The 11,040-nt window shown below is 38.6% G+C and overlaps 1 pseudogene; it reads right to left on the reverse strand.

Moving 5' to 3' along the window:
* Nucleotides 1–10,461: 10,461 nt before the first annotated feature.
* The window catches only part of LOC123234004, a 67,936-nt pseudogene continuing 67,357 nt past the window's right edge, over nt 10,462–11,040 (reverse strand).

Below are 11,040 nucleotides of genomic sequence, written 5' to 3' on the forward strand. Positions count from 1 at the left end.
ACATATATAGGTAGGTAGATAGACAGGTAGATAGATAGATAGATAGATAGATAGATAGATAGATAGATAGATAGATAGATAGATAGATAGATAGATAGAGAGGACATTTATTAAGTACTTACTATATGTCAGGCACTGTGTTAAACACTGGAGATACAAAAAAAAAAAAAAAGATAAGTCTCCACCCTTCAGGAGCTCATACTCCTATGAGTATGTGAAGGGAAAATAGAGAAAGGAGGAGGGAAATAGTTTTTTGGAAAGCAGACAAAGCAGTCCTGAGAATAAGGAGTGGAAATGTGAAGAAAATGTTCATGACCTGAGCAGCCTCATGAAAAGGTAGTCCAAGCTAGGCATTCATAGATCAGAAGAGAAGAATAGGGGGGAGATCTTTCTAGGGTAAGAAGGCTTTTGGTGGAAATCTGGAGGAGTAAAAAGTATGATTAGAAATACATTTCATCTTTTTCTCCTTAAAATTTGGGAGCAGACTTGAGGTGTGATGGTTAAGAGAAGGTATAATGGATATCTACATCCATTTTTTAACTAATAACGCCAGCAATGAGAGTACATGGTGTTGATCTCCATACATACCATGCAGTGGTACTTTGATTAAAGAGTCCTGTCTTTATTTTCCATCTCCTGGGGGGGGGGGGAGATTGTGAGGAAGAAAAAATATAAACTCTGTGGTGCCCATTCCCTTTATTTCCTTTTTTTGCTTTCAAATTTCCTCCATGAAATAGCTTCTTAGGATACCTGTCCTTGTCTTAAAAGTCATATTTGCATTTAAAAAGATGTTCTTCTCTTTGCTATAGGGTGGGGTGGGGTTATATATATATATATTTTTTTTTTTAGATGATCAGATAAATCTTAATTGTGCTGGTAGTTCTTTAAATTCTTCCCCCACTAACTAGTTAGTTCAATGAATGCATAAGTGACTACAGCCGCCTTTTTACCCTGGCAGTACCTGGAGTCTTCTCACTATAGTACCTCTTTGCTCCCTGATGACCAACTTTTCCCATGGGTGAATTCCTTCTATGATTTCCCTTTTGGGGATTGGCCCTGGCCAGCATGCTTTGCTCTCTTCTCTGCTAGGCTTCTTAAACAATCCCCAGTTTACCAAATTGCTATCTTATTACCCTGTACCTTCCCTTAGGGCCTGGAGTTTCCCTCTTCCCTTCCAGTCCCCTTCTTTTTACTGGGGGTTCCTTCATTCCCCTCCTATCTTCTCTTCTAACTCTGTGGATTGCTACACCATGTCCCCTATGCAGGTACCTTTCCCCAAACCCTGAACCTTTTCAATTCCTCTATGTGAATTCTCCATTAGAATGTAAGATCCAAGAATCTTCCATGTTATATGACCAAAATGAAGAGGTTTCTCCAATCCTCACAACCTTTTAAATCCATTTAAAATAGGAATTAAGTGGTCTAGGACACTAAGAACCCTAATGAAGTAAAAACCCAGTGAAAAAACAGGAAAGAAGAATCTCTAAATCCTAATATACTCACTTATGACCTTTTTCTTCACCATCAACTATGCTCTGAAAGGGCTACATAAGCAAACCCCCAAATTTACAAGAAAATTCAACTCTACCCATCTTCCTCCTGGCAGTGCCATGGAAAAGCAAAAGACACAAGATTGCATTGGATGGGACTAAAGCACTTTGTGCTACAATAGTACTCATTTAGAGAACTTAGAAACAGAAAGAACTGGCACAGGATGTTAGAGTATATGTGGATCTACTGTTGTGGAGGGGTTTGAGATAAACCCCTGGGGTTCAAAACAGGTACTCTTTACAAGAATGCAAGATCCCATAACTTAGCTTAGAAATAAAACGAAATTCATTAATTTAGAAGTCATGTTGAATTTGGCTGGGAGGATGGTGTGCAGGGGTTGACACTGCCTCCTAGAAGCAATGTGTTCTGGGCTTTTTATTGTCTTACAATACCAGGGACTGAGGTGCACAATATTATCTATCAATGAAATATGCAGATCTCAGAAGTATGGAACACACATGCCATCTTCATCTGTTTATTGGTGGTCATCAGGGATGGTCTTCTCTGACCAGACCCTTTTAGAGGAGTTCTTCATTTGTCCCCTGGAACTTCTGGGTTTTCTGCATCCTGTTCCATTCTCCTCTTTATTTCTGGGCCCCACTACATGGCTACTAGATAACCTAAGTGAGTCTGGGTATCTTTAAATAAATATTATAAGACAAAGAAAAATGAAACAATAGTTAATGGAGCAGAGAATTCCATGGATTCTCAAGGGTCATAGCAGGATGTTCCTGAATAATTTATAAAAGAAAGAAGAATCATAAAAACTGAATTTATAGCTTAAAATAATAGAGATACTTAAATCCATCATGGCAAGTCTCCCCAAAGAAAACAAAGAGAGAACTGACTGTGATTACAAATTACAAATAAACTGAAGCAGAGAACAATCTAAAAGAAGAAAAGCAAAATGCAATCACATTAAAAGAAACATGATCTCCCTAGAAGCAAAACATACTGATCTGGAAGGCAGGATACATAAAGAAAGCTTATGGATTATAGATCTACCAGAAGAACATGACAAGTCCAAAAAAAAAACAAAACCAAAAAACCTGAACAACAGGAAATATTTCAAGAAAACTACTCAGACCTATGAACACAAAGAATAAAGTGCCAAAAGAAAGAAAACATAGATTACTTCTCAGAACAAAACAAAACTCTATGATGTAAACTCCAAGATAGAGTGGTTAATGTAAACAAGTCCAGTGATGTTACAATAGATTCATCAAGGTATGGGGGAGAAAAACCTTCACATTTAAAAGAAAGGGAATTTGAATAACACAAGACTATTTAGCACCCACCGGAAACCAGAGAAGCAAAAGGAATAACATATAAAGAAGGCAAAAGTACAACCAAATCCAAACTTTGATTTTTTAAAAAAAGAGGCACTCAAAGTATTCTTAGGAAGAAAACCAGATGTGAACAAATTACTTGCTTTTTTCAAACATCTTTGGCAACAGAGACACACAAAAAATTTAAAAAGTCAATGATCAAGGCCAACAACAACAAAACAACAACAGAGAGATTGTTAAAAGATTTCTTTCTAAAAGTAGACAAGTGGACAAAGATGAAAGCAGAAATCAAAGAGAAGTGATGAAATAGTCAAAACATAATGGACTAAATCAACTTCACAACACCCTACCTATAGGTGAATGAGAAGGTGCATTAAAGAGGAAAGGGGAGGGAGAAGATATATTATAATTAAGTCAAAGGTTAGCAATGCAAGGGAAATAACTAATCTCCCAAGAAAAAGAGAACCTAAAGGAGAATAGATGAGGAAGTAAAGGGATGGATTTAAATGGGAGGTAGGACATGGGGAAAATCTTATTTTGGTGGTGGGAAACTAAACTTTTTATGAAGGAAGAAACACTCTGTATAGGAAAATGAAGAGCTTATAATGAGTGTAATCTATAGGCTTTTGGTGCTCAGAAAGATCTCTCATATGCCTCAGGAGAAAGGAAATCAGAGCACATAAGGATAACTAATTCCAAGAAGAGTGGGAAGGCATAGCAAATGGGGAAAATGACCCTAGAGAAGGCTAAGGTCAATAATAAACTGCATAACCATGCAGAGAGTGGTATTTCTAAGAGTGAAGCACAATAGAAAAAAGGGACCAGGGGACAAGATTTATAAGACAACAACACAGAAACTGTTTGGAAAAGGGAGCCCCAAATAAGTACCTTAGAAATTTTAATTTCATGAAGAATACAGAACCTAAAGATGGACTAAATTAAGTGTAAGGGTCATGAAACAAAGAATATGAGTTTAAAATAGATGGAAAAGGAAGATAAATAATGAAGAAAATGAGAAAAAATCTTTTTTTAGTGAAAAAAAGTCAGTTACCTTCTTCTGCTTTACACGATTTAATGTGATCCTCCTTTAATCCTTGTGAGATAGGGATGTAGCTAGGGTAGGTGTTATTGTCTCCATTTTTTAAGTGTAGGAACTGATACTCAGAAAAGCTGTGATTTGTTCGTGGTCACAAAACATCCTGTAGCATTTCTTAACTTTTTTTGTGTGTCATGGATCCCTTTGGCATTCTGGTGAAACCTCTGGACTCTTCAGAATAATATTTTTTAAAAAAGAAATTCACAATTGAAGAAAATACTAAATTTTAGTTGCTTAAAATAAAAATGTAATTTTTTCCATCAAGTTTACAGACCCCTGAAATTCTTTCCATAGCCATTGATACCTGGTTAAGAACTACTGATGTAAATAAGGTGAAATGGTGGAAAGAAAAGTAGGCAGGACAATTCTTCAGCTCACTGAGAACAAGAAAGGGAGTGATTGAATTATTTGTGTGAACTGAGGGGTTCCCTGGAGGTTTTCAGCAATTTGACACCTTATACCCAATAATTCTTGGCTACCACTACCACCACTCCAACTATATTGCAAGCTCTTTAAAGGAAAGGACCACGCCTTATTCCTCAACTTGTCTTCTCAACTACAATCAAAATACTTGCTGTTTGATTTCCCACCCCCTAAAATTATTTCAATTTCATCTTATAATTGCTCCTTACACCCCTCAGTACTCACTTTTATCAAGTATAATTCCTCTTCTCCTCTTTTTGGGAATTCACTCCCTTTGGGTATTGGCTGCCTTCCCTGCCCTGTCTCACAACAAACACTTTACCATTCTTTCCAGAGTCTTCTGGCTGACCTACTCTCAGGTTGGCTGCCTGCCCAGGTTGGTGGAAAGGAGCCGATTAGATCCTAGGGAAAAGGATGGGTGAGATCTGCGCAAAATAGTTGAGTTAGCCATAGCCTATTGAATAAAAAGAGCAAAGAATCCTCTATAATCAGATGGTACTCAAAGTCCCCTTGTAGCCCCTGCTGAGAGAATGCTGTCTTCTTCCCCGGGTGTTCTTTCTTTAATGTAACGACAGGAGGAGCCCCAGAGTCACACTTTATTAGACAAGAGTCTAGTTAGCTTAGTCTAGGGACAGCTTTAGCCTCAGCAGCAGCCATCATGCCTCATAAGCTGACCAGCTCCGACTGGTTTCCCAGTTCATTATGACTAAAAAGTGAAGCTTACCACCAGGGATCTCCCCTCTCAGGAACCTAAGCTAGGACACAACTCTGCAAGAAATGACACTATAGCAGTACAAGCACTTGACATCCACACTCCCCCAGGACCTGCAGGCCTCCTGGCTACAAAATCCTACAAAGCCTTCCCTTTTTGTTTTTTTTTTTTTGTTTGTTTGTTTTTTTGTTTTTTTAATTTTTTTTAAGCCCTTACCTGTGTGTGTTGGTTCTAAGGCAGAAGAGTGGTAAGGGCTAGGCAATAGGGGTTAAGTGACTTGCCCAGGGTCACACAGCTGGGAAGTGTCTGAGGTCAGATTTGAACCTAGGACCTCCCATCTCTGGGCCTGACTCTCAATCTACTGAGCTACCCAGCTGCCCCCAAGCCTTCCCTCTTTAAAAACCTTTCTAAAAAACTGGGGCAAAGTAGAAGGAAGGGTCCAGACATGGAGGCAGGTCACTGGCATGGAGCACATCCCTCATGCTGGCTGGACCTAGTCTAAATGGTCCAGACAGAGGTAGTAGTTACCCATTAGTTAATGGGTAACATGGGTCCATTCACAGAAAATGCAAACTTATTTCCAGACTGTGTATCTTCTGTGCTTTTGTTTCATCTCATCTTCAGCTGTAAGAGGAAGCTCCCTTCAAAACCAAGCAGGTCTGCTAAGCAGCTCTAGGGTGTTTCTCCTGGGAAGTTATCTCACTTACCAACTATGTAAACCCTGAACAGCTGCCTACCGGCACAGCTACCCAATCACCTTGGCCCAAGCTCTGATGATCCTAAGAGTAGATTCTAGAGGGGAACTCCAGTGAAAATTCTAGGCATAAAATTCTATTGTACAGATGAACAAATTCAACCTGCACATTCACGTTATATATGTATACACTGGATATATACAAAGTAGATAAAAGGTAATTCCAGAGAGGAAATCAGTGGTTCTGGGAATAAGAAGCATCTCTTGCAAAAAGGAGCCCTTGGGCTGAGTCATGAAGAGGCCAGGCATTCCATGAGATGGACATGTGGTTAGAAAGCATTCCAGCCATGGGACCAGACAGTGCAAAAGCAGGGAGACAAGAGGTAGGGTGTGGTATGTAAGGAATGGCAAATACCCCAGGAAGGCTCACTGAAGACTGGAGTGAAACCGATATAAGAAGATTCAAAAATAATGGAAGCTGGTTATAAAGAGCTTTAAATGCTCATTGGAGGAGTTTATAAATGATCCTAGAAGTAATAAGGAGTTACTGGAATTTATGAAATAGACTGTGTATATATGTGTGTGGAGGGCAGTGATTCCCAAAGTGGGTGCTACCGCCCCCTGGTAGGTCCTGCAGAAATCCAGGAGAGCAGTGATGGCCACAGGTGCATTTATCTTTTCTATTAATTGCTATTAAAATTTTTAAAATTAATTTCCAGGGGGACTAAATAATATTTTTTCTGGAAAGGGGGAGGTAGGCCAAAAAAGTTTGGCAACCACTGGTGTAGGGGGAGAGGGATGGCATGGAATAGACCTGTTGCTGTTCCATTGTATCTGATTCTATGTGATCCCGTGGATGTTGTCCTGAGTTGCACAGCTAGTAAGTGTCAGAGCCCCAATTTGAACTCAGTTCTTCCTGATTCTAGATCTGAAGCTCTCTATCCACTATACTACCTAATTAGACCTGAGTTTTAGAAAAGGCATTCTGGCAGCTATACGGAGAATGTTTTGTAGGGGAAGAGATGTGGGACATGAGATGTGAGATTAATCAAGATATTATTGCAATAGGTCAAGTAAGATGTGGTTAGGGCTTGAAATATGGCAGTAGCTATGTGACTGGAGAGAAAGGGTACATGTGAGAAACACTGAAAATAGAAATTACAAGAATTGACAATCATATGGATACCTGGAATAAGCAAGAGTAAGGATTTGAAGATGACATTGAATTGTGAGTTGGGGTGACTAGGAGGATGGTGACACCCTAGGCCTGTGTTGGGAAACCTATGGCATGCACACTTCCCTCCCCCTCTCCACCTCACCTGAGGACATTTCTTACATCACTCGCTCCTCTGCCCAGCAGCCCAATGGCAGCAATTCCTCCCTCCCCTGTCTGGCATAATGGGGAGGCTCACATGTGGCATGAGGGTTGCAGTTTGGGTACTAGGTTTCTAAAAGGTTCACCATCACTGCCCCAGACAATAATAGGAAAATTCAGAAAAGAAGTGAGTTTGGGGAAAAAATGAATTCATTTTGGATGTCTTGAATATGATTATGAGATATATGGTTCAAAATGTCCATTAGAAAATTGGTAATCTGGGTCTAGAACTTAGGAGAAAGATTAGACTATGGATCTATGAATCATATGGAAATAGAAATGCTAATTGCTCAGAAATTTTATTGAATTTCTGGGTGCTGATGATATCACCAAATGAGATAGGGTAGAGGGAAAAGAGAAGACCCAGGAGAAAGTCTTAGGAGATACCTGCACTTAGTGAAAATGGCATAGGCCAAAATCCAGCTGAAGATCTAAAAGGAGTGATCAAACAGATAAGAGGAATACTGAGAGAGCAGTGTCCCCAAAACCCAGAACAAAGAGAGTACCTAAGAGGAGAAGGTGGTCATCAGGGTCAAGTGATAGAGAGAGGTAAAAAAAAATGAGGAATGAGAAAAGCATTTAGATTTGGCAATTAAAAGAGCGATTTTAGTTGAATGATGAGGTAAGAAGCCAGGTTGCAGAGAAGAAACAGTCAGATATCAAGTTTAGACTTTTTTCAAAGAGTTTAACTTAGAAGGAGTAGGAAAATATAAAATGATAGTAGATATTAAAATGAGAGTTTTAAAAATTAATTTATTTTTAAAATGAAAAAAATTTTTGAGTTAAAATTATCTCCCTCTTTTCCTCTCCTCCTCCAACCACTGAGAAGGCAAGTAATATATCAGTTACATATATGGAGTTATATAAAACATATTTCTATCTGTCCTATGTTACAAAAAAATAAAGAGCAAGAAACATAATATTTAAAAAGTACATATACTTTGATCTGCACTCAGATTTCATCAGTTCTCTCTTTAGTATTTTTCATCATGAGTCCTTTAGAATTATCTTGGCTCATTGTAGTGATCAGAGTAGCAAAGTCTTTTATAATTGATCATCCTTACATTATTGCTGTTACTATGTACAGTGGTCTCCTGTTTCTACTCATTTCACTTTGCAACAATTCATATGTCTTCCTGGGATTTTCTGAAATCTTCCTGCTCATCACTTCTTATAGCACAATTATATTCCATTGCAGTCATGCCACAACTTGCTAAGACATTCCCCAAATGATGGGCATCCCAATAGAGGATTTTTTGTGGATGGGGGAAGATATAAATATGTTTGTAGGCAGAAAAAGTTAGAGATGATAATAGGAGAAAACTGCTGAAGAAGGAAGTGGGAAAAGAATAGGGTTGCAGCTAGATGTCTCAGTATAGAAAGCCAGACCTGAAGATGGAAAGTCCTGGGTTCAAATATGACCTCAAGATACTTCCTAGCTGTGTGACCTTGGGCAAGTCACTTAACCCCAATTGCCTAGCCCTTAATCACTCTTCTGCCTTAGAACCAATACTCAGTATTATGGGGATGGGATCAAGTGTGAATATAAAAGATCTTCACTTGGACAAAGAGAAGACGCACTTCTTCATTAGAAAGTGAAATAAAGGAAGAGATAGTGAAGTATGATGGCAGAGGGTGGAAAATAAGGAGAAAGGGAGAAAAAGGAACCCTAAGCAAAATGTCTAATTTTTTTTATTTTTTGAAGTATGTGACAAAGTCTTCGACTGAGAGAGTGGAGGGAGGAAGGTATGCTCTGGGAGGCTTAATAAAAGAAGACATTTATAGCATCTGCTATGTTGAATGTGATCTAGATAATCAATTTGGATGAGTAGAAGGATTGCCTTGCAGCAGTAAAATCCCTGGTGAGATTCAATAACAAATTTGTAATGGACCTGGTCAGCATGTTTTTGTTTTGTTTCATTTTTAAAATTTCCTCCAGCTCTGTTCAGCATCATATGTATAGGAGCAAGGAAGAATATGGCAGGAATAATCCATGGTTGGCATTTGGTAAGGCATGAGCAGTGATAGGATAAGAGAGCAAGAGATTTGAATAGTGGATAGGATAGAGTTGAACTGGTTCTCTAAGAGTCAAGATGGGAGATCCAGAAGAGTGTCATTGGTGCAGGAATGATGGCCTACAGGGGTAGAGGAATTACAGATTATAGTGAAGAAGAAAAATAATACATGAATACATATACGTATACATATACATAAACACACACATGCACACACACAAGATCAAAGCAGTGCCAATCCTAGAATAAAAAGACTCAACTTCCTAAATTCAAATCAAGTCTCAGACAATTCCTAACTGGGCCACCCTAGGCAAGTCACTTGATGCTGTTTGCATCAGTTTCCTCATTTGTAAATTAGGTTGCAGAAGGAAATAGCAAAACACTCCAATATTTTTACCAAGAAAACCTTTAATGGTTTTTCCATTAAAAACAAAGAGTTGGACAATACTGTGATGACTGAATAACAACCACTAAAAATATAAGATCCTTTATTTAGGTTCAAAATATCAACTGTAACATAAGATGCATGATTCATGACTAGCTAGCATCTGAAAAAGATCTGAGATTTTAGTGGATTATAAGCTTATCAATAAAGTGATTTGGCTAATAAGAAAAGTAATAGAGGGCAGCTTGTTGGCTCAGTGGATTGAGAATCAGGCCTAGAAAAGGAAGGCCCTAAGTTCCAATTTAGCCTCAGACACTTCCTAGCTGTGTGACCCTGGGCAAGTCACTTAAACCTCATTGCCTAGCTCTTACTGCTCTTCTGCCTTGGAACCAATACACAGTATTTAATTCTAAAATGGAAGGTAAGGGTTTAAAAAAAAGTAATCCCATCTTAGAGCTACATTCAGAGAGACATAATGTCTGGGATTAGATTAGATAGTCCTTGGTTATATTATATCTATATTCAGATATAAATTTTGCATTTTATTAAGAATATTCATTCATGGAAAATATAAAGAATCTTTTCAGGATATTGATAAGCTGGAGGACATCCAGGATAGTGTAGGGTCATGAAATCATTCTATATGAATGTTGGTTGAAGGAACTATGGATGTTTTACTGGCAGAAAAGAATTAGTAGGGACATAATAGCTATCTTTTGGTATTATTTGAATGGCTATCTCATGGCATACTTTTACTGTGTGGCACCAAAGAGCAAAGCTGGAAGTAATGAATGGGCATTTCAAAAAGACAAATTTAATTTATGTTTTTTTTTCAGGTTTCCAATTGGGAAATTTATTTTAAATAAACATCAAATAAAAAAAGATAAAATAAAATATGTCTCCTTGTCTTTGCATTTTCTTCTAGAACGTGTTGGGCCTCTTGGTAGTAAAATGAGGTTTGTGCCTTGATTCAGGACTCTATGTGGCAAAGGGAACTTGATTTTGGAGTCATGAAACTTCTTGACTGAAGACCCAGCAGTACTTATTGGCAGGAATTTTGTCTATTTTCATAATCTGGGTGGAGTAGGTCCCAGCACGATGATGGGCCCCCATATCTTGGTAGCACTGAATGACATCACAGACAGTGGTCAAGTCTCTGTGCTCTCTGTGCATGTTGTGCGTCCTACTCCTAGAATCATAGAGCAGCTAGATGCTAACATTTTTCACCACAAGAGAGGATTTTTCGATAACCTGTCTGCAGCATACATTTTCCTAGAAGACTTCTTTACCTTCTTCAATTGGGAAATGAAGTACCAAAATCAGGACTTTGTTACCACATGATTGGGAGCAAAGGTCCACATCAGAGAAAGAGGTGGCAGTGGTCTCCTGGGAGTAGGGAGGCAGCATCCAACTACCTTATACTCTTCAGGGGTGCCTGAGGTCTTTGTGGTGCTGCTACCTCCCCACCTATTAACCCCCCCCCAAAAGAGAGAAAGAGAG

This window comes from Gracilinanus agilis, chromosome 2 (genome assembly GCF_016433145.1).
Source record: "Gracilinanus agilis isolate LMUSP501 chromosome 2, AgileGrace, whole genome shotgun sequence".
NCBI lineage: Eukaryota > Metazoa > Chordata > Mammalia > Didelphimorphia > Didelphidae > Gracilinanus > Gracilinanus agilis.